This window comes from Papio anubis, chromosome 1, assembly GCF_008728515.1.
Source record: "Papio anubis isolate 15944 chromosome 1, Panubis1.0, whole genome shotgun sequence".
Lineage (NCBI taxonomy): Eukaryota > Metazoa > Chordata > Mammalia > Primates > Cercopithecidae > Papio > Papio anubis.
Genome location: NC_044976.1, coordinates 205386974 through 205412020, shown reverse-complemented (window position 1 = coordinate 205412020; position 25047 = coordinate 205386974). Strand labels below are relative to the sequence as shown.

The window sequence follows — 25047 nt, the reverse complement described above, 5'->3', positions numbered from 1 at the left end:
ATGACTGATTGGAGGAATGAAAAATATTGTTTAAAGGAAGGCAAGTGTGTGTTCCAGGCAGGAAAGAGAGGGCTGGATGTGATGGAGAGAGGTTTATAACCAGCTTCCTCTGGAAGGCTCATTGCAACAACCACATGGTCTTTGAGAAAAGCTTTTCATCAGGAGATGCCTCAGTCTGCATAAAATTATGTGTTAAGTGTCCATCGTATGCAAAACAGTGGGAGGTAAATAAAAGAAGTCCTTTAGAAAATTTCCGTTTCCTGCTTGTATTTCATATGGAAAAACGTAACTAAAACTATAGACATAAGGAAAAAGACTGAAAGAAAAATGGAAAAATAATAGTAATTGTACCACGGTCGTGGGATGATGGCTAAATTTATTTTCTCTTCCTGACTTTCTATAATGCTCTTTTTTGGCTTTAACATCAAAATAGGGATTCAAAGAATCATGATTGTCTGCAGTTGTGACCACTGCAGTCAGCTCAGGACAGGGGTGCCTTTCCTGGAACCCGAAGCTCAGTGCAGAGGATGGGGGTTTGGAACAGTGGGCCAAAGACCCCAGCAAGGCAAACCTGAGCCATTCTTGGGACAGAGTTGGTCTTGATGGGGCCACATCTCCACATGGTATCCCCCACTTAATTTGCTCCAATACCCCCAAAACTTGGCTTCATTTTTTTCACTCCTCTTTCTCCTTTTTCCCTTGCTCATTCATTCATCAAACAAGTATTAAACTCCTTCCTATGAAAAATGAGTCCCATCAAGCCCTGGGAATACATAGAATGAGAAGTAGGTTCTGGGCTCACCACTTGCAGAGGAAGCAGATATTTAAACAAATGGAGCCAGGCACAGCAACTCACGCCTGTAATCCCAGCACTTTGGGAGGCCAAGGTGGGCAGATCACCTGAGATCAGGAGTTCGAGACCAGCCTGGCCTACATGGTGAAACCCTGTCTCTACTAAAAATACAAAAATTAGCTGGGCATGGTGGTGGGCACCTATAATCCCAGCTACTCAGGAGGCTGAGGCAGGAGAATTGCTTGAACCCAGGAGGTGGTGGGTCCAGTGAGCTGACACCATGCCACTGCACTCCAGTCTGGGCAACAGAGTGAGACTCTGTCTCAAAAATAAGTAAATAATAAAAAACAAGTGAAGACAGAACAGGAACAATGGAATAGACAACAGGCTGTCAGTGCCAGGAATCTGAGCATCAAGGAAGGGAGGCTTCCTGAAGGTAGCGGATGTGTTTGATGATAGATGGTAGATGATATGTTTGAAGTGAGTCCCAAAGAAAAGGTAGGAAGACAAATAGGTAAAGACTTTCTGCAAAGAAGGAAATCTGTTTGCAAAGGTACAGCTCCAGAAATGCACGGTGGGTCGTACGCATTGTTTTTACGAGGAGCTATGAGGTCATCAGTCTGGAGCCCAGGGTGCAAGATGAGAGGGGAACATGAGTAGGCATAGCCAGGCTTTGAAGGGCCTCATCTAACCCTACAAAGGTGTCTGGACTTATCCTACAAACATTGGGTTGCCTGAGTCTTAAAGTAGCATGAAGACATGGTACCATTGGTTTTATAGCCAGAGAATTCTGGTAGCCAGAAATAGGGAAGGGAAGTGGGACCAAGGGCCAGAAGAGTGATGATGAAAACAGGTTGGGTGTGGGGGTGGTGAAAGCCTAAGCTCCGTACCCAGCAGTGGGTGTCGACATGACTTGCAGGTCTGTTGGGCGGAGAATGAGGGTGGGGAAGCAACAGGCCCGATCTCTTCCCTCTGCCAGCACCAAGTTCTGGGTGCTCATCCACTCCCTGGCCCCCAGCTGTTTACTGTCTCATGTACTCAGAACCTTGCAGCCACACTAACCTTCCCCAGACAGTGTCATCTCATCCCTGTTCTCCCCAACCACCTTGTAGAGCATAATTGCATAAAGGTTAAATTCCCCCTTCATTTTTTTTTTTTTTTTGAGACAGAGTCTTGCTCTGTCGCCCAGACTGGAGTGCAGTGGCATGATCTTGGCTCACTGCAAGCTCTGCTTCCCGGGTTCACGCCATTCTCCTGCCTCAACCTCCAGAGTAGCTGGGACTACAGGTGCCTGCCACCACTCCCGGCTAATTTTTTTTTTTTTTGTATTTTTAGTAGAGATGGGGTTTCACCATGTTAGCCAGGATGGTCTCAATCTCCTGACCTCATGATCCACCTGCCTCGGCCTCCCAAAGTCCTGGGATTACAGGCATGAGCCACTATGTCTGGCCAAATTCCCCCTTCATTTTTAAAAATTTAAATTATTTATACCTTTTTAAACTATCTTTTGTTTTAGAGATAGAGGCTCACTCTGTCACACAGTCTTGAGAACAGTGACACGATCATGGCTTATGGCAGTCTTGACCTCCTGGGCTCAAGAGATCCTCCACTTCAGCCTCCCAAGTAGCTGGGACCACAGTGTTCACCACCATGCCCGGATAATTTTTAAATTTTTTTGTAGAGATAGGGTCTTGCTATGTTGCCCAGATTGGTCTCGAACTCCCAGACTCATGTGATCCTCCAGCCTCAACCTCTCAAAATGCTGGGATTACAGGGGTAAGCAACCACACCTGGCCAAAATCCTCTTTTAATGGCTACATTCCAAGTCCTCCATTCAGCCTTCACGCTCAGTATTTCCTAGTGTGAAATACCTCCACCCAAAACACCCTATTATGTCCTCACAGTGTCTCCAAGGGCTGCCCTCCTCCACCTGTGTGAATGAAATACATCCTCCAAGGCTCACCTACCCTGTGAAACCTCTCCCACCAGGGTTCCTCATAGAAAGCTCTCCCTCTGCTGATTCCTATGGCATTTTTTCCTGACACTCTACCACGCTTGTTTTGCACTGTTATTTACATGTTTTGAACATGTGTCATGGCTCACAGTATAGTGTAAGCTCTTTGTGGGAGAGAAGCCATGAGTCTCACAGAACCTGCCTACGTAGTAAGAGTTAGTAGATATTGACTGATTGTCAATTTGTCCATCCAGAGGCTTATCAACAGTACCTGTCACTCTGCTGCCATCAGTGTGACTGGTGTGCAGTACTGAGAACAGTCCCTGGTCCGAAGCCTCTGCCATTTATCATAAACTCATGACCTCAGACCAGTCGCTTAACCTCTCTGGATCTTCATTTCCTTATCAGTAAGATGGCAAAGTTAGAGTAATCAATAGTGGTTAATTCCTTTTCTTTTTTTTTTTTTTTTTTTGATCATAGGACCTCCTTTCAAATGTGGACCTGCTTGTGTGCAGCACATGACAAGTCAAGCTGCTAGGAACCCAGCCTTCTCCTCCCTCCTTCTCCTCCTTTTCCTCCTTCCCTTCAATCCACTATAGACCTAGAAAAAAACCTGAAAACTCCCACACTGGGTGGTTCCTTCTAAGACTCAACACCTGCATGGTTACAGGATAGCAAAGATGTCCAGTTTCATGGCTCTAGGTCTGAGCACTGCTATGTCTACATAGGACCACGGCAGGATCTAGGCTAAGACCTTGGTCAAACGTATGCTCACTAATTGTAGAGAAATAGTTACTGCAAAATTTCCCGAGGAAACCAAAGCTAGGGTTTGGTTTCCACTTAAGATTGAGCAACTTCCTTCCAGGGCACTCAACCTTCTCAGCAAAACATTCTCTTTTAATACAGGCAGCCCAATAATACGCAAGGGTTGTGATTGTGCATTTGACATAAACATATAAACGCACCTTCAGGAGGAAGCTGGGCCCTGGTTATTGACTCTGGTGGTGGTGTTTACGTGAGTCATTGTCCACTTTAATCATCTTACAAATCCAGAACAGGTTGAGGTCACAGCTCACGGCCAGTATGGCGGCAAGGGACAGCTAAACGTATACTATGAGATTTGAAGTAAATAGGCGGCTCACACCTGTAATCCAGCACTTTGGGAAGTCCAAGCAGGAGGACTTCTTGAGGCCAGGAGTTTGAGAGCAGCCTGGGCAACACAGGGAGACCTTGTCTCTACCAAAAATATTTTAAAACTAGCCGGACATACTGGGGTGCTTCTGTAGTCCCAGCTACTCAAGTGACTAAGGTGGGAGGATGGCTTGAGCCCAGGAGGTTGAAGGTGCAGTGAACTATGATTACGCCACAGCACTCCAGCCTGGGTGACAGAATGAGACCCTGTCTCTAAGAAAAATTAAAAATAAAATAAAATAGAAATTAATAGTATTACCTCAAGTGACAGAGGATGTTTCACATTTCACTCGTAGTCACCTAAAAATAATTTAAAATCACACTAAAGGGATCTAAGACTTTCATTACCTGAATCCTCCTTTTCAAAATTGTGTCTTCTCTGCAGGATATCTTAGGCCCCTCTCCTTCCTCCAGCCAACCGCAACCTGCGCCCAGCAGGCTGGGCAGGAAGCTCAGTGTCCTCATCCCAGCCAGTCTCTGAAGAGGAACCTGGAAACATTCCCAGTTAACTAAGCCAGTTGCTCCAAAAAGTCCCCCATTCCTGGGTCACTTTCCTCTGACCTGTTCCTAAGTCAGGTTTGCACCGGGTTGGGGTGGATGGGCTGCAAGAACTGTTTACAGATTTCCCAGACCTCGCTCTCTCCTTTTTGTAAACACCTTGACCTAAATTTCCCATCCACTGCTTGCTGGTCAGCACTCCATTGACAATTTCCAACTTCAGTTGTTCCTAAAGGAACAATTGGGGTCCAAGATAGCCCACTGGACCTATCTGCCTTAAACAGTAGAGTTCCTGTTCTCTCCTCTGGGGTGCTTGTCACAGGAACTCACGGGAACTAGATCTTCCCCAACAGAGCAGCTTCTCAGAGTGGTGGGTGGTTATCGGGGCGACTCAGAGGCTGTGTTGTTGTATATAGTGATACCTCTGGGGGATTCACAACGAAAGAACCATGAGTGGGTGCATGGGTGTGTGGAGAGAGAGAGAGAGAGAGAGAGAGAGAGAGACAAGACAGAGAGAGTGCCAAGAGATTTTTGTCACGGTAGCCAGGAATGGGCTGTTTTGGGTTATTCTGAGTTGGAATCTCACTCTGTCACCCAGGCTGGAGTGCAGTGGTGCCATCACAGCTTACCGTAGCCTCGAATTCCTGGGCTCAAGCAATCCTCCCACCCCAGCCTCCCAACTGGCTAGGACTACAGGCTCGCAGCACAGGCGCAGTGGCTGTGCATCTGTGGAGTTCAAGACCAGCCTGAGCAACATAGTGAAAACCCATCTCTACAAAAAATACAAAAATTAGGTGTGGTGGCATGCACCTGTAGTCCCAGCTATTTTGGAGGTTGAGGCAGGCAGATAGCTTGAGCCCGGGAGGTGGAGGTTGCAGTGAACCAAGATGGCACCATTGGACTCCAGCCTAAGTGACAGAACTAGACCCTCTCATAAAAAAAAAAAAAGAAAAAAAATCCCAGCTCTTCCACTTACTGGCTGTGAGATCTTGCTGGTTTAAGATACTCAACTTCTTGGAGCCGAAGTTTCCCCATCTGTAAAATGGGGATGACAATAATAATGCCTACCTGATAGGGAGGCTTTGATGATTACACATTGTAAAACATATCAAGTGCCTGGCACATTGCAAAGCACTGTGTGTGTTAGCCATTGCTTTTATTACGCGACACCTGTCTCCTTGGTTTTACTCATGACTTTAACACAAACAGATTTTCAAAAACTTATTTTGAAAGAATTTTAACCTTACAGAAAAGTTGCAAGAATAATACAATGAACTGCATACACTCTTTGGATTCACTGATTGTTAATATTTTGCCACATTTGCTTTATCTCCCTCTCTTTTTCTTTCTCTTACTCTATATATACCATCATTATAATTATTATTTTTGCTAACCTATTTAAGGGTGAAGTTGTGGGTATTTTGACCCTTTACCTCTAAGAACAAGGAGGTTCTCTCACATAACCACAGTAAAATGATCATATTCATGAAATGTACTGCTGATACAACACTATGATTACATATACAATCCATACTCAAATGTCCCCAGTTGACTCCACTATAATGCCTTTTAAAGAATTGTTCTTCCCTGTTCTGGGATCCAACCTAATCACATGTTGCTTGCAGTTGCCAGGTCACATGAGTCTCCTTGAATCTGGAATAGCTCCTCAGCCTTGCTTTGTCCTTCGCGTTGAGCCGTTTTTGAAGAATGCAGAGCGTGTAGATGCCGCTCATCTGGGCATGTCTGATTTACTCCTCGTGATTCCGTTCAGATTATGCACTTCTACAGAAGGCTCCACAAGTCTTCCTCAGCGCATCATGCTGATAGTCACATGATGTTCATTTTTATCTGTGGGGAGATACTTTGAGACTATAAACATCCTGTTCCTCACACGCCTGCACCCAGCAACTTCTAGACAGATGGGTAAGCTGTGTACCCCACAGCACTGGTGCCAGGCACCTGGAGTTTGGCCGCCCATGCCCTCAGCCCCAAACCCTCCCGCCCTTCCTGTCCTTCCTCCCATTTTGCTGCACTCCTCCCTGACTTTCAGGACGGGGCCTCCTTCTCGTGCCCCTTCCCCACCCATCACAGGGGTTTACACACAGCAGGGACTTCGTAAATTGACATGTGAATGTCAGATTGAAATGAATTAAAGATGTGTGATCTAAGGTCTGCATATCTTTTCAAGGGTAAGTGCTTCAGCAGAAGTTTCTTTGACAAAGATTTTGTTTGTAGTTCACTAGGGTGGGGCCTCAAATAGCACACATGTTCTTTCTATCTGCCTAAGGGCAATTCAGACTGAAAAAAATAAAAATAAATAAAAAATAAAAAATAAACCCTGAAATGGTGTGGAGGAGGGAGAGAGAAAGGAGAATTAAATATGCATATACCTCACAAGCCCGCCACTCTCCTCCATAGGGTGTGTATGGCAGCAGGCAGTAAAAAACAACCTTGTTAGCGAAAGCGATATGTAGAATATGGTGGACAGATACTCAGGCACTTATTCAATATCGATCAAGAACCTATCGTGGGCTGGTACTGCTCCTACTCTAAGAGCTGCGGTGATCTCAGTGAATAAAAGAAACTCCTTGTTCTCACGGAACATAGTGAGTGCTAACAGACAATGAACAAATATCATCCCCATATACCCCCCTACACACACAGACACTCATCAGGGGGTGGTAAGTGAAGGGGTATAGGAAGACAAGCAGGCGGGGAACACTTTGCACAGTCAGATGTAATAAACTAGGCTGGGCTCGGTGGCTCATGCCTGTAATCCCAGCAGTTTGGGAGGCTGAAGGGGAGGACCACTTGAGGCCAGGAATTTGAGACCGGCCCTGGGAAACATATCGAGACCCCATCTTTACAAAAAATAGAAAAACTAGCTGGGCATGGTGGTGCACACCTGTAGTGGAGGCTAATGAGGAAGGGTGGTTGAGCCCAGGATGTCTAGGCTGCTGTGAGCCATGGTGGCACCACTGCACTCCAGCCTGGGCGACAGAGCGAGATCCTGTCTCAAAAAAAAGAAATCATAAACGAGATTTACAAACAGGATATGAATAGACTTTAAAAACATAGTCAATTCACCAATGATTAGCATTTATGATGCAAAGACAGAACAACTTTGTACAGAACTATATTCCTGGGTGCTCTTTCCACATGGGGATTTCCAGTTGTAGCAGAATATTAAACAAATAATAGAGAACCTTTGCACTTCACCTCTGGCTGAGCCACCTCACTTTGTCGAATGTATTAGAGCTGCCTTAATTTTATATATATATATATATATATATATATATATATATATATATATATACACACACACACACACACACACACACACATACACACACACACACCCATCTCCAACTAACATACTGTTTCCTGGAAATAAAACTGTACTCCACACACAGTTTTATTTCCACACACACAAACACACACATACACACAAAAGAAGAAGACGGCTTCTGGGAAAAGATCTTTTCTCCAGAAAACTAAAAATTGGAATGACCAAAGACAGCACCTTTTCAGCTTAACACAGACCATTAGTGAGGCTGGCAAGAATCCAAATTTGGAATCTACCTCCATTGAATCTAAGGTCTCCTGTCTTTCTCAGTGTCCTTCAAGTGACTTTCAAAATAAAGTCTTATTTTGGCAAAGACAAAAAATACATAGTCAATTGAAAGAAGGGCAGAGAATAAAACTGATGGCATCATATTACTTATGGAACTGAAAAACATGCAAAATGCTGCTATACATAGTTCAGGTAAACACATGTCTAAGGACATGTGTAGAAACATGTTAGCATGTAAAGCTAAAGGAAGTGAGAATGGAAGTTTGGAAGGGGAACCGGGGAAAAAATAAGGGATAAAACAAGAGAGGAGCTTTGTCTGCATGGATGATAGGGGGCCAGGAATTGAAGTGTAGGATTATTTATGTGAAAGTAAAAAGAAAGGTACTAGACACAATGGGGAAGGAAGGAGATTTTGCTGCCAAGAATGAGGAAATGAATCTACTTTTCCTTCCCCCCTGCATTTGGGACTAGGTCTGCCAGTGAGCCTCCAAACTTTTCCCTCTGCCCTGTGAGGCTGTCTCAGGGCAGCACGGCCTGCACATCTGCCACTGCCAGGGGGCAGCAGGGGCAAGCATGGTGGCAAGAAGCAGTGGGAAGGCATGAGGCAGCCTCCACTAGCCTGTGGCCACCTTCTCGGGATCACACAGCTCTGGTTCCCAGTTCAGCTCCATTATCTACTACATATGTGACCTTTGGGCAAGTTGCTTTATTCTCTAAAGCTGTTTCCCCATCTGTGAAATGTGACTAATAATATCATAATAGCCCTTCACAGAGCGGTCGTGAGGATTCTGTGGGCCAGCACATGTAAAGCCTCCATTGCAAGGCTGGAACTAGAGCCCATTCTTGGAAATTCTTAGTTATTAACATTCTTCTCGTTTTTGCTTTACTGAAATGACTGCCAAACTCAACTTAGTCCCAGCACACCATTCTGCCTGTTCAGAACATGCCCAAGCAAACTACAGGCAGGCTATTGGCAACTTTTGTCAAAGGATACCTGTGGTTTTCACCATTTTTTTTTTCTGCTTTCTGAGATGGAGTTTTGCTCTGTTGCCCAGGCTGGAGTGCAGTGGTGCAATCTCGGCTCACTGCAATCTCCGTCTCCTGGGTTCAAGCGATTCTCCTCCTTCAGCCTCCCAAATAGGTGGGATTACAGGCCCCCGCTATCACACTGGCTAATTTTTGAATTTTTAGTAGAGATGGGGTTTCACCACGTTGACCAGGCTGGTTTCGAACCCCTGACCTCAAGTAACCCGCCCACCTCTGCCTCCCAAAGTGCTGGGACTACAGGCATGAGCCACCGCACCTGGTCGGCTTTCACTTTTTAAACACACCACACCTGACTCTTCCTGATCAGCCACCAGGATCAGGGGTTACAGAATGCTGTAGTACAAACTTCACCTGAGCATGTTTCCGTGCAAGAACAAGAGGAAACCCAATGCTGTTCTATGGATCTCTTCTCTGCAAAGCCATTGAATTGCTGGTGTTGATTTTTCAATGTGCTGTGCTCAGGACAGCTTCTTTTTCCTACAAATTTGAGATAGAATCACATAAGGAACTGAGTCAAAACTCCAGGGAGAAAGGGTGTGTGCTCACTCGTGTGTGTGTGTGATTGTGTGTGTGTGTGTGTGTGTTGCAAGTGATCTTATTCTAGGTGGTTGCTGAGTTTCCATCTCCAGATTTCATGGTGCCTTTAGCTCAACTCAGCCCAGGCCGAGTAGGTTTGCCAATGTTTGTGCCTGATGTTGGCAGGATGGCTTTGGCAGGAATTGTGAGCACAGTTTTGAAACCTGTACTTATCAGATGGCACCGGATTGCAGTGCGGCAATAATTGCAGGACAATTTAGAGTTTTGCCAGGACAAAGGGTGGAGCAACTCTTTGTGGTTGAGATTGCAGAGCAGCCAAAACTGCCCCACCCGCGGTGTGGTGGGGAACGAGGGGAGGACGGGCCCCCGGGAAGAGCGGGGCGCACAGCTGCAAGTGTCTACCCTCGAATGCCTACCTCAAAAGCACAAGCAAAAAAGGGTAACCCCTGGGGCTGTCGCCACAGAGATCTATACAGGATGCTAAATTGTGAACCCCTTGCAATTAGGGACCATGCCTGATTCATCTTCTTCTCCTAGAAACTGGCAGTAGGACCTGCCCAGAGTAGCTGTTCAATAAGTATTCATAAAATAAAATAAAAGTTTTTACATCTTTTTGCAGTGCAGCCAGCTAAAATGAATGCAAGATCTTAAGCACTCTTCACTGCCACCTTATTGGGTTTTTTTTTGTTTGTTTGTTTGTTTGTTTTTTTTGACAGAGTCTTACTCTGCCGCCCAGGCTGAAGTGCAGTGGCATGATCTCAGCTCATTGCAACCTCCGCCTCCCGGGTTCAAGCCATTCTCGTGCCTCTGCCTTCCTAGTAGCTGGGACTATGGGCACCCACCACCATGCCCGGCTAATTTTTGTATTTCTAGTAGAGACAGGGTTTCACCGAGTTGGCCAGGTTGGTGTCAAACTCCTAACCTCAGGTGATCCACCCGCCTTGACTTCCCAAAGTGCTGGGATTACAGGTGTGAGCCACCGCACCGGCCCCTTATTGACTTCTGATTTTTTTTTTTCCCTTTAGGATTGTAAACTGCAGGGTCCTCCCAGATGCTATTTACACACGTTTTGCCAGCTTAGCACTGTGTTCCTATTAGCATCGGTGTAGCACTCACACACCTGCAAAATGCCTCTAACGATTCATTCTTCATCTAGTCTTCAAAGCAAGGTCGTTGGGGTATCTCTAGTCTCCACTGCAGGCTGCAGGTGGAATTTAGAGAGAGTGTGAGAAAGTTCAGTTGTCTAGGGAGAAGAGCAAGGGACCCATCTCTCTCTTGCCACCTGGGGTTCGGTCTTTCTTCACCTGCTGAGTCAAACTCTCTGAAGCTTAACAAAACAAGAACGATTCCTTCTGCTCTCTTTTGCATCTGGTCTTCTAGATCATTTGGTCTTCCAAGTAGCTGCTGACAAGCTGCAATTCATTTTAGGAGATACAAGTTGCATGAACCCCAGGTCCTGAGCCTTGCATCCCCAGCAAACTTTTCAAACTGAGTTTGACGTTGACGCCTTTCTTCAGAATGATCACTTGTGTTTGCCACCTGAATCAAACATTATTACAAACATGTATTTACACAGAGATAATTAATCTTAAAAACTCCCCCAAATATTTTATCTAGTTTGGAGCCAAAGAAGTTCATTCTCTGTGTGTGTTTCTCTCTCTGAATAAACTGCATTTATCAGAGGAAGTTTGTCTTTTTAGTCGTTGTCTTGCAAAAAATAGTAACTGAGTGGCTATTCCTCTTATAAACTAAAAAAAAAAAAAAAAAAAGAAAAAAAAATTCAAACACCACCTCCCCCCTACCCCCAACAAATGACTGAATGGACCCTCCTCTTGGTCAAGGGGATCCAAGCAAACCTGCAAAACTAGCTCAGGCCATGGTGGGAAGGGAGGGTTGGACGTGCCCCATTTGCCCTCCTCCCGTTGGAGTTTAGGCACAGCTGACCAGTATTCACATGCCATTAACGCTCTTAAGACTGATAAAATAGACTCTTTGTAACAATAAGATATCAAATTCCAACCTGACTCTGGTATAGCATCACATGACAGATAGCAGGCCTTGAAGGAAATTTGTTTACCCATATATAAATAAATAGATATATAGATATATAATATATATATTTTTTAGCAACCTTGGGCAAATTACTTAGCCCATCTAGCCCTGATGACCTCTGTAGAATTGTTATGAGGACTGAATGACTCCATTTAAGTAAAACTCACAGAATAATGCCAGGGACTATGGTAATCACTCAGAAAAAAAACAAGCTGGTGGCAGGGTGTGGTGGTTCATGCCTGTAATCCCAGCTCTTGGGGAGGCCAAGGCAGGCGGATCACGAGGTCAAGAGATCAAGACCATCCTGGCCAACATGGTGAAACCCCATCTCTACTAAAAATACAAAAATTAGCTGGGCTTGGTGGCGTGCACCTGTAGCGTAAGCTACTCGGGAGACTGAGGCAGAGAATGGCTTGAACCTGGGAGGTGGAGGTTGCAGTGAGCCTAGATCACGCCATTGCACTCCAGCCTGGGTGACAGAGTGAGACTCTGTCTCAAAAAAAAAAAAAAAAAAAAAAGGCAAGCTAATATTACTTGAAAGATGAAGATGATAATGCCTACCTGATAGGAAAGTCGTGAGGAAGATTAACATTTAAATATCCAGCACATACTAACTCAGTAATGCTTCCATCCTTCCACTCTTGTGACTTGGATATACCTGGAACATTGACTTATCAGAAGTATCTACAGAAGCGGATAATGTGGGTGAGGGTTAGAGCACATGAAAGGTGTTGTCACTCACAGGAGCTATGGTCCCAGGTGCCCTCAGACCCTCATTCTCTCTGGCTTCTCCTGGCAGTTTGCCTCCTGGCCTTGCAGTGCAGTGGAGCAGGCTCGTCTGGGGTATGGGACTATATTCTCTCTCTTTGATGAACCTCTCTCTGTAGGGTGGGTTTATCAAGAAGTCCTAGCCTGGACCCCGAGTTCCCTGGGATAGTCCAACTTCATCTATAGGTACTATCCATCCTCCAGAGCAGAGGTCAGCAAAATTCTCCTGACAGGGCCGCATATTAAATATCTTTGGCTTTGCAGGCCATATGGTCTCTGCTGCTATTACTCATCTCTGGCATTCTAGCTCTAAAGCAGCTGTAGACGATCCCTAAATGAACAGGCATGGTTGTATTCTAGCAAAAGTGTATGCAGTGGCACTGAAATTTCAATTTCATTTCAGTTTTGTGTGTCATGATATAGTATGCTTCCCTTGATTTTTTTTCAAATAATTGAAAACATAAAAACCATTCTCAGCCTATAGGCCACACTAAAACAGGTGTGGAGCTACATTTGGCCATTGGGCCACCATTTGCTAACCCCTTCAGATCCCCTCTTTCAGTGCAGAGGATTTCTTTTAAAAATTCGTTCATTGTTTATTTTTTATTCTCATTTGATGTCAAGTGTAAGACTAGCTTTATAGGCTAACCATGTTGTATTCCCAGTGACAACTTCTCCTTGAGTAGACATGATTTTGACTGTGACATTTGTATATCTGTGAACTATGGTACTGACTCACGTGATAATGGACTTTAGTAACTTTGAGCTTTTTATTCTCTTTTTAAGGAATCCTTCTTAATTCATTTTATGAAGCCAATATCACTCTGATACCAAAACCAGGGAAAGATATAAGGAAAAAAAAAAAAAAAGAAAGAAAGCTACAGACCAATATCACTGATAAATGTAGATGCAAAAATCTTCAACAATATACTAGCTAACCAAATCCAACAGCCCATCAAAAAGATAATCCACTATGATCTAGTGGGTTTCATCCCATGGATGCAGGGATGGATTAACATATGCAAGTCAACAAATGTGATACATCACACAAACAGAATTGGAAACAAAAACCATATGATTATCTTAATAGGTGCAGAAAAAGCATTTGATGAAATCAACATCCTTTATGATAAAAAATAAATCCTCATCAAACTAGGCACAGAAGGGACTTACCTCAAAATAATAAAAGCCACATATGACAAACCCACAGCCAACATCATACTGAATGGGGAAAAGTTGAAAGCATTTTCCTTGAGAACAGGAACAACATAAGGATGCCCACTTTCACCACTTCTATTCAACGTAGCGCTGGAAGCCTTAGCCAGAGCAACCTGGCAAGAGAAGGAAATAAAGGACGTCCAAATTGGAAAAGAGGAAGTCCAACTATCGCTGTTCACTTGTGATATGACCATATACCTAGAGAACCTTAAAGACTCCTCCAAAAGACTCCTAGATTTGATAAACCAATTCAGTAAAGTCTCAGGTTACAAAAATGAATGTACACAACTCAGTAGCACTGCTATACACAAAAATCACCAAGCTGAGAATCAAATTAAGAACTTAATTCCATTTGCAACAGCTGCAAAAAAGAAAAAAAAAAAAACCCTAGGAATATACTCAATCGAGGAGGTGAAAGATCTCTACAAGGAGAACAACACAACACTGCTGAAAGAAATCATAGATGACATGAACAAATGGAAACACATTTCATGCTCATGGACTGGAAGAATCCATGTCATACCAATGACCATATTGCCCAAAGCAATCTATAAATTCAATGTAATTCCTGTCAAAATACCAACATTATTTCTCATAGAATTAGAAAAAACAATCCTAAAATTCATATGGAACCAAAAAAGAGCCTGAATAGCCAAAGCAACCCTAAGCAAAAAGAACAAATCTGGAGACATAAGATTACTGGACTTTAAATTATACTGCAAGGCCATAGTTACAAAAACAGCATAGTACTGGTATAAAAGTCAACACACAGACCATAGAGAACCCAGAAATAAAGCCAAATACGTACAGCCAACTGATCTTTGACAAAGCAAACAACAACACAAACTGGGGAAAGGACATCCTATTTAATAAATGGTGCTGGGAAAACTGGATAGCCATCTGTAGAAGAATAAGACTGGATTCCTCTCACCTTATACAAAAATCAACTCAAGATGAAACAAAGACTTAATTCTGAGACCTGAAACCATAAAAATTCTAGAAGATAACCTAGGAAAAATTCTTCTGAGAATTGACTTAGGCAAAGAGTTTATGAGTAAGACTCCAAAAGCAAACACAACAAAAACAAAAATAAATAAATGGCACCTAATTAAACTAAAAAGCTTCTGTACAGCAAAATAAATAATAATCAGAGTAAACAGACAGCCCACAGAATGGAAGAAAATATTTGCAAACTATGCATCCAACAAAAAACTAATATCCAGAATCTACAAGGAACTCAAGGAAATCAGCAAGAAAAAAAACAAATAATCCCATCAAACAGTGGACAAATTATATGAATGGACATTTCTCAAAAGAAGATATGCAAATGCCCAACAAACATATGAAAAAATACTCTACTAATCATCAGGGAAATGCAAATTAAAACCAAAATGACATACCACCTTACTCCTGCAAGAATGGTCATTATTAAAAAGTCAAAAAACAATAGATGCTGGCGTGGATGTGGTGAAAAGGGAACACTTATACACTGCTGGTAGGAATGTAAATTAGTACTGCCTATATGGAAAGCAGTATGAAGATTTCTTTTTTTTCTTCTTCCTTTTTTCTTTTTCTTTTCTTTTCTTTTTTTTTTTTTGAGACAGGGTTTCGCTCTTGTTGCCCAGGCTGGAGTGCAATGGCACAATCTGGGCTCACCACAACCTCCGCCTCACGGGCTCAAGCGATTCTCCTGCCTCAGCCTGCTGAGTAGCTGGGATTACAGGCACACACCACCACTCCCAGCTAATTTTGTACTTTTTTTTTTTTTTTTTTTTTTTTGAGACGGAGTCTGGCTCTGTTGCCCAGGCTGGAGTGCAGTGGCCGGATCTCAGCTCACTGCAAGCCCCGCCTCCCGGGTTCACGCCATTCTCCTGCCTCAGCCTCCCGAGTAGCTGGGACTACAGGCGCCCGCCACCTCGCCCGGCTAAGTTTTTTTTTTTTGTATTTTAGTAGAGACGGGGTTTCACCGTGTTAGTCAGGATGGTCTCGATCTCCTGAACTCGTGATCCGCCCGTCTCGGCCTCCCAAAGTGCTGGGATTACAGGCTTGAGCCACCGTGCCCGGCCTAATTTTGTACTTTTAGTAGACACGAGGTTTCTTCATGTTGGTCAGGCTGGTCTCCAACTCCTGACCTGAGGTGGTCCTCCCACCTCAGCCTCCCAAAGTGCTGGGATTACAGGCGTGAGCCACCGCACCCAGCCTGAGATTTTTAAAGAACTAAAAGTAGATCTACCATTCTATCCAGCAATCCCACTACTGGGTATCTACCTAAAGGAAAATAAATCATTTTATGAAAAAGACACCTGCACACATATGTTTATTGCAGCACAATTCACAATTGCAAATATATGGAACCAACCTAAGTGCCTATCGACCAATGTGTGGATAAAGAAAATATGGTATATATACATCATGGAATACTACTCCATAATACAGCCATAAAAAGTAATAAAATAATGTCTTTTTCAGGAACTTGGACGGAACTGGAGGCCATTATTCTAAGTGAAGTAACTCAGGAATAGAAAACCAAACACCATATGTTCTCACGCATAAGTGAGAGCTAAGCCATGGGTATGCAAAGGCAGACAGAGCAGTATAATGGACTTTGGAGACTCAAAAAGGGGAGGATGGGAGGGAAGTGCAAGATTAAAAATTACATATTGGGTACAATGTACACTACTCAGGAGACAGGTGCACTAAAATATCAGACTTCACCACTATACAATTCATCCAGGTAATCCAAAACCACTTGTACCCCAAAACTGTTGAAATAAAAAATATTTTTTAAAAACAAAATATTAAATGTCTTGAAATATTACTGATGCTGTATCTATAAAAAATCATTAACATTTCAATATATAAAATAACCCTTTGTTTAACACAAGGCAAAAACCTGACAGAGCCCTTTCACACTCTACAGTTGTCTCTTGTCTCAGTATCTGATTTATCTAACCTGGGCACTCACTGTCAGACAGACTCATGCAGAAACAGACTCTTTTTTTTTGGAGACAAGGTCTTATTCTGTTGCCCAGGCTGGAGTACAGTGGCATGTTCTTGGCTCACTGCAGCCTCTGCCTCCCAAGTTCAAGTGGTTCTCGTGCCTCAGCCTCTCGAGTAGCTGGGATTACGGGCATGCACCACCACGCCTGGCTAATTTTTTTGTATTTTTAGTAGACACAGGGTTTCGCCATGTTGGCCAGGTTGGTCTCAAACTCCTGACCTCAGGTGATCCACCCTCCTCAACCTCCCAAAATGCTGCTGGGATTACAGGCACGAGCTACCTCGCCCAGCCCAGAAAACGTTAAAGACACCCTGATCCTTACTTTGAAGTCAAAATCTCACTAGATTGTAAATAAAATTTTGGGTTGTAGCTCCGTTAATGCAGGGTTTCAAGACAGCTTGATGGAAAAACCTCCTTTTAGGTGGGTTTTCACCAATAGAGAGCTTTCAACTACCGATTTAAGCTCGTCAGGGAGGTGCTGAAAGGTCACACTCTTAGCATGCTTGATTGGTGGTCTCCCACCTAGCGTCCCAATTCCTCTCCCTGTGTGCATGAGGGAGAAATATGCTTTATGCATTTGATGACTTGGCAAATCTAGGCGAGAGGAGTGAGCTGATTTAGGTGACTTAGACCCTTGGTCTGGGGCAGACATATGGGGATCAATTTCCTCATTTAAGTTATATTCTTCTCAGAAATCATTACAGCGTGTCTTTAACGCACTACTTTTCTCCAAAACAAATATTTACTGACTGAAGTTGTCTTCATAGCCACAGCAACTCTCACCGGTGTTGTATACACATACATATACATATATGTCTATATATGTATATATTGATACACACATACAGAGGCATACACATGTATGTGTGTATATATATGCAGGTAGCCGAAAGACTGATACCTGTGGGCTGCTAACCTCAACATTTTGGATCATCTTTTTTTCTCTCTCCAGAAAGAAAAGGGATAGCAAATTGTTTAGATTCTTGAGTGTAATTGAATAATATATCTTCCCCCCATCTGTTCCCAGGCAGAAGTGTTGCAACATCAAAGCCTGAATCCAATTCCCGGGTTGTCACTCTTCGTGTTTTCTCCTGTCCACATTGTTCTATGCCACAGAAAGAAAATAGACCCTTCCAGAAAGACAAGTGGCCTGTGAGCTTTGGTGCCAAGAATGTATTGGAAACCTTAGAAAAGTAACGAATGCCGTGAGCCATACCCCTGTTCCCCACCTGCCCTGGACTGTTTGTGCTATTCGTTGCTACTGTACTTGCTGTCCTGTTTAAATTGCAGCAGAACAATAGTCTTCGACTAGGGCTGGCTGCAGAATTTAATGCAGAGGTCGAGGGCAGTCTCTGTAACTGGGTTGTTAGACATGAGCCTGGAGGGTCCTTTGCTCTGTCTTTTGGGTCGGCTTGGTCTGGACCATGTAATGCCATCTACAAAATCCCAGGGTGTTTTCAGCTGGTAAAATGAAAGAATCTTAGCATTGGACTGGCCGTAGTGGGCATTTCCAGGGCTGTTTTGCCCAATGGCCAGCAGCTTCTGCTTCAATATATACAGCAGGAGCTCACTGCCTTCCTTCCCCACTGGCCAGCGCAGAGGGCTGGCCTCCTGGGCAAGCGCCCTGTACAGTTGCACAGGACTTGCACTCAGAAGGCTCCCACACTTGGTTTAATGATCTGCTGTTGCTGTCTTGAAATTCTTAATAATTCTTGAGCAAGGGGGCCCTGCATATTCATTTTGCACTGTGCCCCACAAATTATGTAGCTGGTGCTGCCAGCACATTTAAAGCTACCTTCAGCCACCAGCCACACACAGGATGTTTGTACAAACGTTCAGTCATTACCTACCTCTAGACCCCACCCTGCCCTCACTTCCTGCTCTGCTCCAGGTGCTGACTTCCAATCCCAGGCCTTTCCACCTGCTTCTAGCTTCATTTGACTTAACCTGCCTTGACCCTTGAGATTTGAAGTCTGAACCTGGCTTCTCTAATTTGACCCTAAAAGGTCAAACGCCTCAGTGGTTGCAGGCTGTAGTCTTGGTTTTTCCCACCTGTCACCACTTACAATAAATTCAAAGCCCAACTCAGCTCTGATCTCCAGACTCTTAACAGAGATGGGCCTCAGCCCCAGGAGATTAGTCAGCTGATTACATATACAGAGAGTTATTTTGGGCTTTTGTTAAAAGTACACTGAGCCAAACATCTGCTTCCCTATAGTTCCTACACATTACCTGGCAAACGTGGTAGAATGCTAGTTATTGAGTCAGCAAGTAAACAGATGCAAAAAATAAACATACTGAAATTAAGCATGTTTGTTATAGATATTAAACCACCTCCCTCTCCAGTTAAAATATCCAAATGATTCTTCCGGTCATCCTTCACACATCCCTGCACAACCCGCTCAGCCTCAGACTCCCATATCAACTACCTCCATCACATATCCCAACACCCAGGCACCCTGTCCACCCACTTTCAGTCCAGCCCTGGCTTCCATTCAGACAGGTCTGCTCACGGCTCTTCGTCCCATCCTCTTCTCTGTCCCCATGACCCCTCCCAGATAGCCACCGGGCCTGCCATGTCATTTAACTGTGACAAGTCTTCCTAAGCATCTTCTGTTGCGGGGTTCTGCTTTCGTGCCTCTCCTGCCATCAGCATCCCCCGTGCCCCATGCTCTGAATTTTTCTGGGCTCCTGCACAGTGAGGTTTATTTTGACTATTGCTGTGCCTGTACTACCTCAGTTACAGTCCCCCTGAGACAGAACTGCAGCCACCTCCAGCACCGTCCTTGTCTCCTGGGTTATCTCTTGTGATTTTCCTAGACATGCTCATGCCAATTCTTAGACTCCTTGGTAGCACAATCCTTTAAATGGACACCTTTGAGTGTATGTGTATGTGTGTGTGTGTGTGCGCGCTTGCGTGTGTTCATGTATGTGTATTTATGTGCATGGGTGAATGTGTGCATGTGAATTTGTGTGCGTGTGTGCAGATACGTGCATGTATGTACACAAGGGTCATTTCACTCTTACTGAGAGTGTTTATTTCATTATGAGGAACTAGCCTTGTACATCAACACATACCTGACATCTGTGCTCTGATGTCACTTTCAGCTCAGTGCTATATGAGTTCAATGACAGCATCTCCAAACTGCCTTGTCTCATACCTGAACCCAAGCCCTTGGCCATTCTTGTTTTCCACAGCAGTGTGCAGTAACCTAGTGGTTGCCAAACCCAGCAGCCCAATAGAATCAGGTGGGGAGCATTTTTCAATGTATTTCCTATGGTAGCAACTCAGACCTGCAGAATCTGGGTCTCTGCAAAGGGCCCTGAAATCCTCATATTTCCAAAGCTCCACAGACTGGACCAAATTTGGAAAGGCTAACGCAAGCCACCTCCACCCAGATACAAAACTAATAAATGTACCTTAAATGGGCATCGGTGCATTACCCTGCACTAGATAGGTAAGTATTATTATCTCAATTTCATAGTTGAAATAACTGAGGCCCCGGGAGACCACGTGACCTGTCCAAGAGAGAACGCAGCCAGGACTCTGCAAGTTCACCTCCATGAGGCCACTCTTCCCACCGTCCATGGGACTGCTCCTGCAGTGTGTGGAGTCAGATCGAGGGTCCTCCTTGTGTGCCACATCCTAAACCATAACCCTGGAAGTGGCTTGAGCACAAGGGCACATCCAGACAGCATCTCCTGGAACCCGCCTCTAAAATCCCCCAGCCCGCTTACCCTGCCTACTCTGTTTATTCTGCACAGACCCATCATGGAACTACTGGGTGGGCATTTGCGCATGTGTCCATCACCTGCTACACGGGGTGCTCCCTGAGATGGTTGGGGTGCTGTGGAAAGTGCACTTGCCTCCGATGGATGTGGAATAGATCTGGGTGTGACTCTCAGTTTGGCCAGTCTATGAGTTTGCTAGAGCTACCTTAACAGAGAACCACCGACTGGATGGCTTAAATTACAGAACGATGTCTCACAGTTCTGGAGACCAGGAGTCCCAGATCAAGGTGTGGGCGGGGTGGGCTCCTTCTGAGGGAGTGAGGGATTTGTTCTTCACTCCTCTCCTGGCCTCTGGTGGTTTGCTGGTCATCCTTGGCATTCCTTGATGACCTGGAGGGCATCACTCTGATTTCTGCCTTCATCTTCACATGGAATTCTCCCTGTGCACGTGTCTGTGTCCAAATTTCCTCTTTTCATAAGGACACCAAACATATTGGAGGGGGGCCACCCTAATGACCATGTTTTAACTTCATTACCTCTGTAAAGACCCTATCTCTTGATAAGGGCACTTTCTGAGGTACTGGGGGACCTCAATTTACCTTTGGGGGGTACAATTAAACTCATAAGAGCAAGTAACTCATTCTGTGAATTGGAGCAAGTCACTGAACCTCATAGAATCAGTTTATTCATCCACGAAACAGGGATTTAAAAATACCCACTGTGAAGGCTTCTTTCTTGATAACTGTTAGCAGATTAGACAAGGCACAAAAATGTTTTTTTAAAAGCAAGGTAGAGAACAGTGAGGTTAGTTATTGCAATCTAGGTTAAAAGAGGTGGGGCAACTCTCCATCCACTAACACCCACTCCCGCCCCATGAGTGTGCGTGTGTGTGTGTGTGTGTGTACCATACACTGTGATTGTCCGGATCATCAGAGCCTCAGGCAGATTCTAACAGAAAACACATACCAAACAAACACGATTATTCCCGAATGCTGACTTCAAATTTTCACTCACATGAAGGGTATATCAGCACTCAAATCAAGAATGAGGCACCTTTGTTGCTGTTAAATAGGCCTTATCTTTAGTTCAGCATGTTTCCTAAACTCATCTCATCACAGACACTTTAAAAGCACAGATCCCCTCCCCAGGGATTCAGGTTCCCTTGGTCTGGGTAGGGCCTGAGGGATCTGCGTTTGAACAAGCTCCTGGCGTGAATTTTATTGGACAAGCCTGGAACAGGGCTGTCCTGATTTCTCACCCGGCCTCCTCTGCTGCTGATGAGCCAGGTTCAAGTCATTGGACCTGGGAGGGGCCTCCATTTCCTCACCTTTAACCCTATGCTTGATTTTGAGTCTTGAGCTCTCCAGGTCCTTTCCAGCCATAAAATGCCATCTCTTTGCTTGTGGATTTGGAATTCTCTGCATTATAATAAGCTCCTTGAACTACCTCTGACATCTTTTGCCATGTACTTTCCCATCATCTGGAGGGTTGGGGCCTCTTGACTCAGTGGGTGTCCAGCCAAGCTGACCTGCCCACTGCGGTTGAGAGCATGTGTGGAGAAGAGCAGCGGACCAGGGGAACCAGCTCCGGAGCAGAGCCCCTTCAGTGCGGTCTTTTCTCTCTACACCAGGGAGGGATGGTCTTGCTCCTGGCCTCCAGGGTAAGTCTGCAGACCAACTGGGGGCCTGTTTGGCTTAGGCTTACCTTTTAACATGGCCGCTCTGTGAATCACTGCTGTGAAACAACTGGTCATTTAAATGCCTTGGCACGCTCAGCAGTCTAGGATGAACAAATTGTTTTGTTGATTTAGTTTTGTTAGAGAAAAGAGAGAGAGAAAGATAAAGAGAGAGAGAGACCCTAATACATTGCTGGTGGAAATGTAAAGTGGTGCAGCTACTAGGGAAAGCAGTCTGGCAATTCCTCAAAATGTGAAACATCCATCCGTATGGCCCAGCATTTCCACTCCTAGTTCTGTCACTCAAGAGAAATGAAAGCGCATATCTACACAGAAACTTGTGCACTCATGTTTATAGCAGCATTATTCACAACGGTCAAAAGGAAGAAACGACCATCGACAGAGGAATGGATAAGCAAGTTGTGGTTTACCCACACCGTGGAATATCATGTAGCCACAAAAAGGAATGAAGTATTATACATGCTACGACTTGGATGAACCTGGAAAATGTGCTAAGAGAAAGAAACTGGACACAAAAAGAATACATGTTGCATCATTCCTTTTATATGAAATATCCAGAATACGCAAATCTACGGAGGTAGAAAGCAGATTTGTGGTTGTCAGGGACTGGGGGAGGGGGAAATGGGAGTGACTACTTAATGGGTACCAGATGTTATTCTGGGAGATGAAAAGGTTTTGAAACTAGAAAGAGGTGGCGATTGCATGATACTGCGAATGCACTAAATACCACTGAATTGTGCACTTTATAATGGTTAATGGTATGTCAATTGCACATCAACAAAAAGAGAGAGAAAAAAAGGGTAAGGGAGAGTCTGGGGGAGGGAAGAGAGGAAAAATGAGAAAGAGAAGAGAGGCAATATTATTAGGCCTAGCATGTGAATTTTTTATTTTTATTTTTAAAGGATAATGTGACCATCGAGTCACTGAAATGGAACAGAGCACTCCTCTGATTACAGTGACCGCTGACCTCCTCTGAGGGGTGGAAGCCCTATCGCTTCCTTTTCACCAGCAGCAGGCTTTGATACCGCAAGTCACAAGATGTGGCACCAGCATTACATCTTTGGGTCGACTGGGGGAGGCCCCTCCAGCAGTCTCTCAATCAAGCATCTCCAGCTCAGAGGACTCTGCTCTGAGATTAAGCCACACAAGGTTCTTTCGGCCCTGGGGTCTGGGGAAGTGGTCTGGGCAACCACTGAGGGGCTCAGTGGGCATGTGGGGCACACAGGGAAAAGTGAGCCCAGCCGGGCTACAGATTCACTAGGACACTTGGATGGACTCTTTTTGTTAGCTCTCAAATGTGCAAATCATGCTTTTCCTGGTGCTTGGCACGGCAAAGACTTGGATTGTTTAAAAAAGACAATCTGATGGAGATTCGAGCTGGACAGCAAAGAAGACACATTAGTTGGCCAGTCTAGAGAATGCATTCGGAAGGGGTTTCAGCACAAGTCTTCTGCTGTTGAGGTTTGCAGCCCTTGCATCGGGTGCCTTTCAGATAGTCTGGACAAAGGCCTCTGGTAGAGCTGATTGCCTAACAAAATCACTTCAGAACGAGTATGGAGTTCTACAGAATTCACTGTCTCAAGTCAGACCCGCATGGACTCTGAATGACTGATCTTGGCTGCTTGCCTCCACGACCACCCTGTTAGCAGTTTGGTGTCTACTTGTGGGTTCCAGCCACCAATCACAACATCATCCTTCACTGATAGCTGCTCCCACATCTCTGCCTAAATCTATGTGCCACTCCTGGGTACTCGGCACTGATGCTGATCATTCCTGAATGCAGATTCTAGAGCGACAGTCGCTGCAGAATCTCAGATAAGTTATTATTAATAGAAAAGAGTTCAATGTGACTCCTAGCATGCATAGGCTTTGCCATGGTCAGAGCAAAGGTCTTGCAGCACACCCCAGGCTTCCCAACATGCAGATGCTCTCTTGGAGCCCTGAGGAAGCTTCCAGGGCTGTGCAGTTTGCTTGCACATGGGCAGATCCAGATGGCAGCTGATCACCGCAAGGCTCTGTGATCTCTGCGCCAGCTGGTCCACTCCCTCTGGCAGTTCGAATGGTGCTCTGTGTTTCAAGATGGACACCCAGGAGGTCACCTTCTTAGCTTTAGAGCCGCCTGGTGGATCCCTGCTGGAGTTTCCTCCTCAATGTTGGACATGGGGGCAGGTGGTGGTCCCTGAAGGACTCTGTCCATAGAGCCCACTTTAGAAGTCTCCACTGCACTGAGCTGTGCCAAAGCAAGATGCACAGTCCCCTTAGATTCCTGTTATGATTGCTGTTCTCTTCTTATTTAAGTATTTTCACAAAAGACTTGGTTGTTCTCCAGCCTAAGACTTTCAGTAAAGCAGACTATCTTTTAATTTAATAACTCAAATTAAGTGAACATTTTAATTTTCATTTAAAAATTTAAATTTTGTTTAAAATTAAATGAAAACCAAATAATATTTACTTTTAAACAAATCAGTGCAGCATGGTTATGAGCTTCAAGTCCTGACCTGTTTGCCCTGGTCTCCCCCTCCCAGAAATGGTAGTCCTGCCTGAATACCATTTGCCCATCCAAGGGAATCTGTGCCAGATTATGCCTCCAGGGCTGGAGTTTACAGCTCCCCATCACACGGAATGGCAACTCATGCTTCTTAATCAGAGCATCAAATGAATGAGTCAATGCAGTCTTGCTTTTATTTTCACAAAGTGTCTCCCGAGTAAGGCCTGCTCTGAGCTTCGGGGCCTTTCCTTGGCTCCACTCCAATAACTTGAGTAATTTCCTGTGCTGAGGGCCCTTGTGTGCTGAGACTTCTTATCACATGAGCCACTAGGTTAGAGCCTGAACCTGTTTCCAGAGAGCTCATTACAGGCGCTTTGGAAGGAGGTCTGAGCTCTGGAATAGGAGACTGACGTTCTGGCTTGAATTTTGGCTTTGCCCCTGAGTAGCTGTATGACACTGCACAGGTTAGTTAACTTCTCTGAGTTTCCATTCCTACAA

The 25047-nt window shown here is 44.7% G+C and overlaps 1 long non-coding RNA gene across 3 annotated transcripts in view; it reads right to left on the bottom strand.

The window, feature by feature from the left end:
* Positions 1 to 5644: 5644 nt before the first annotated feature.
* LOC108583553 overlaps positions 5645 to 25047 on the bottom strand; it is a 43578-nt gene continuing 24175 nt past the window's right edge. For 2 of the 3 annotated variants that reach the window (XR_004180340.1, XR_004180341.1), the window contains exons 3-5: positions 22070 to 22144; positions 10715 to 11133; positions 9265 to 9534 (exon numbers count right to left, since the gene is read on the bottom strand). This is a non-coding gene — a long non-coding RNA (uncharacterized LOC108583553). Of the gene's footprint in view, positions 6285 to 9264; positions 9535 to 10714; positions 11134 to 22069; positions 22145 to 25047 lie in introns of those variants that run through there. The other variant, XR_004180342.1, reaches the window with a different exon arrangement.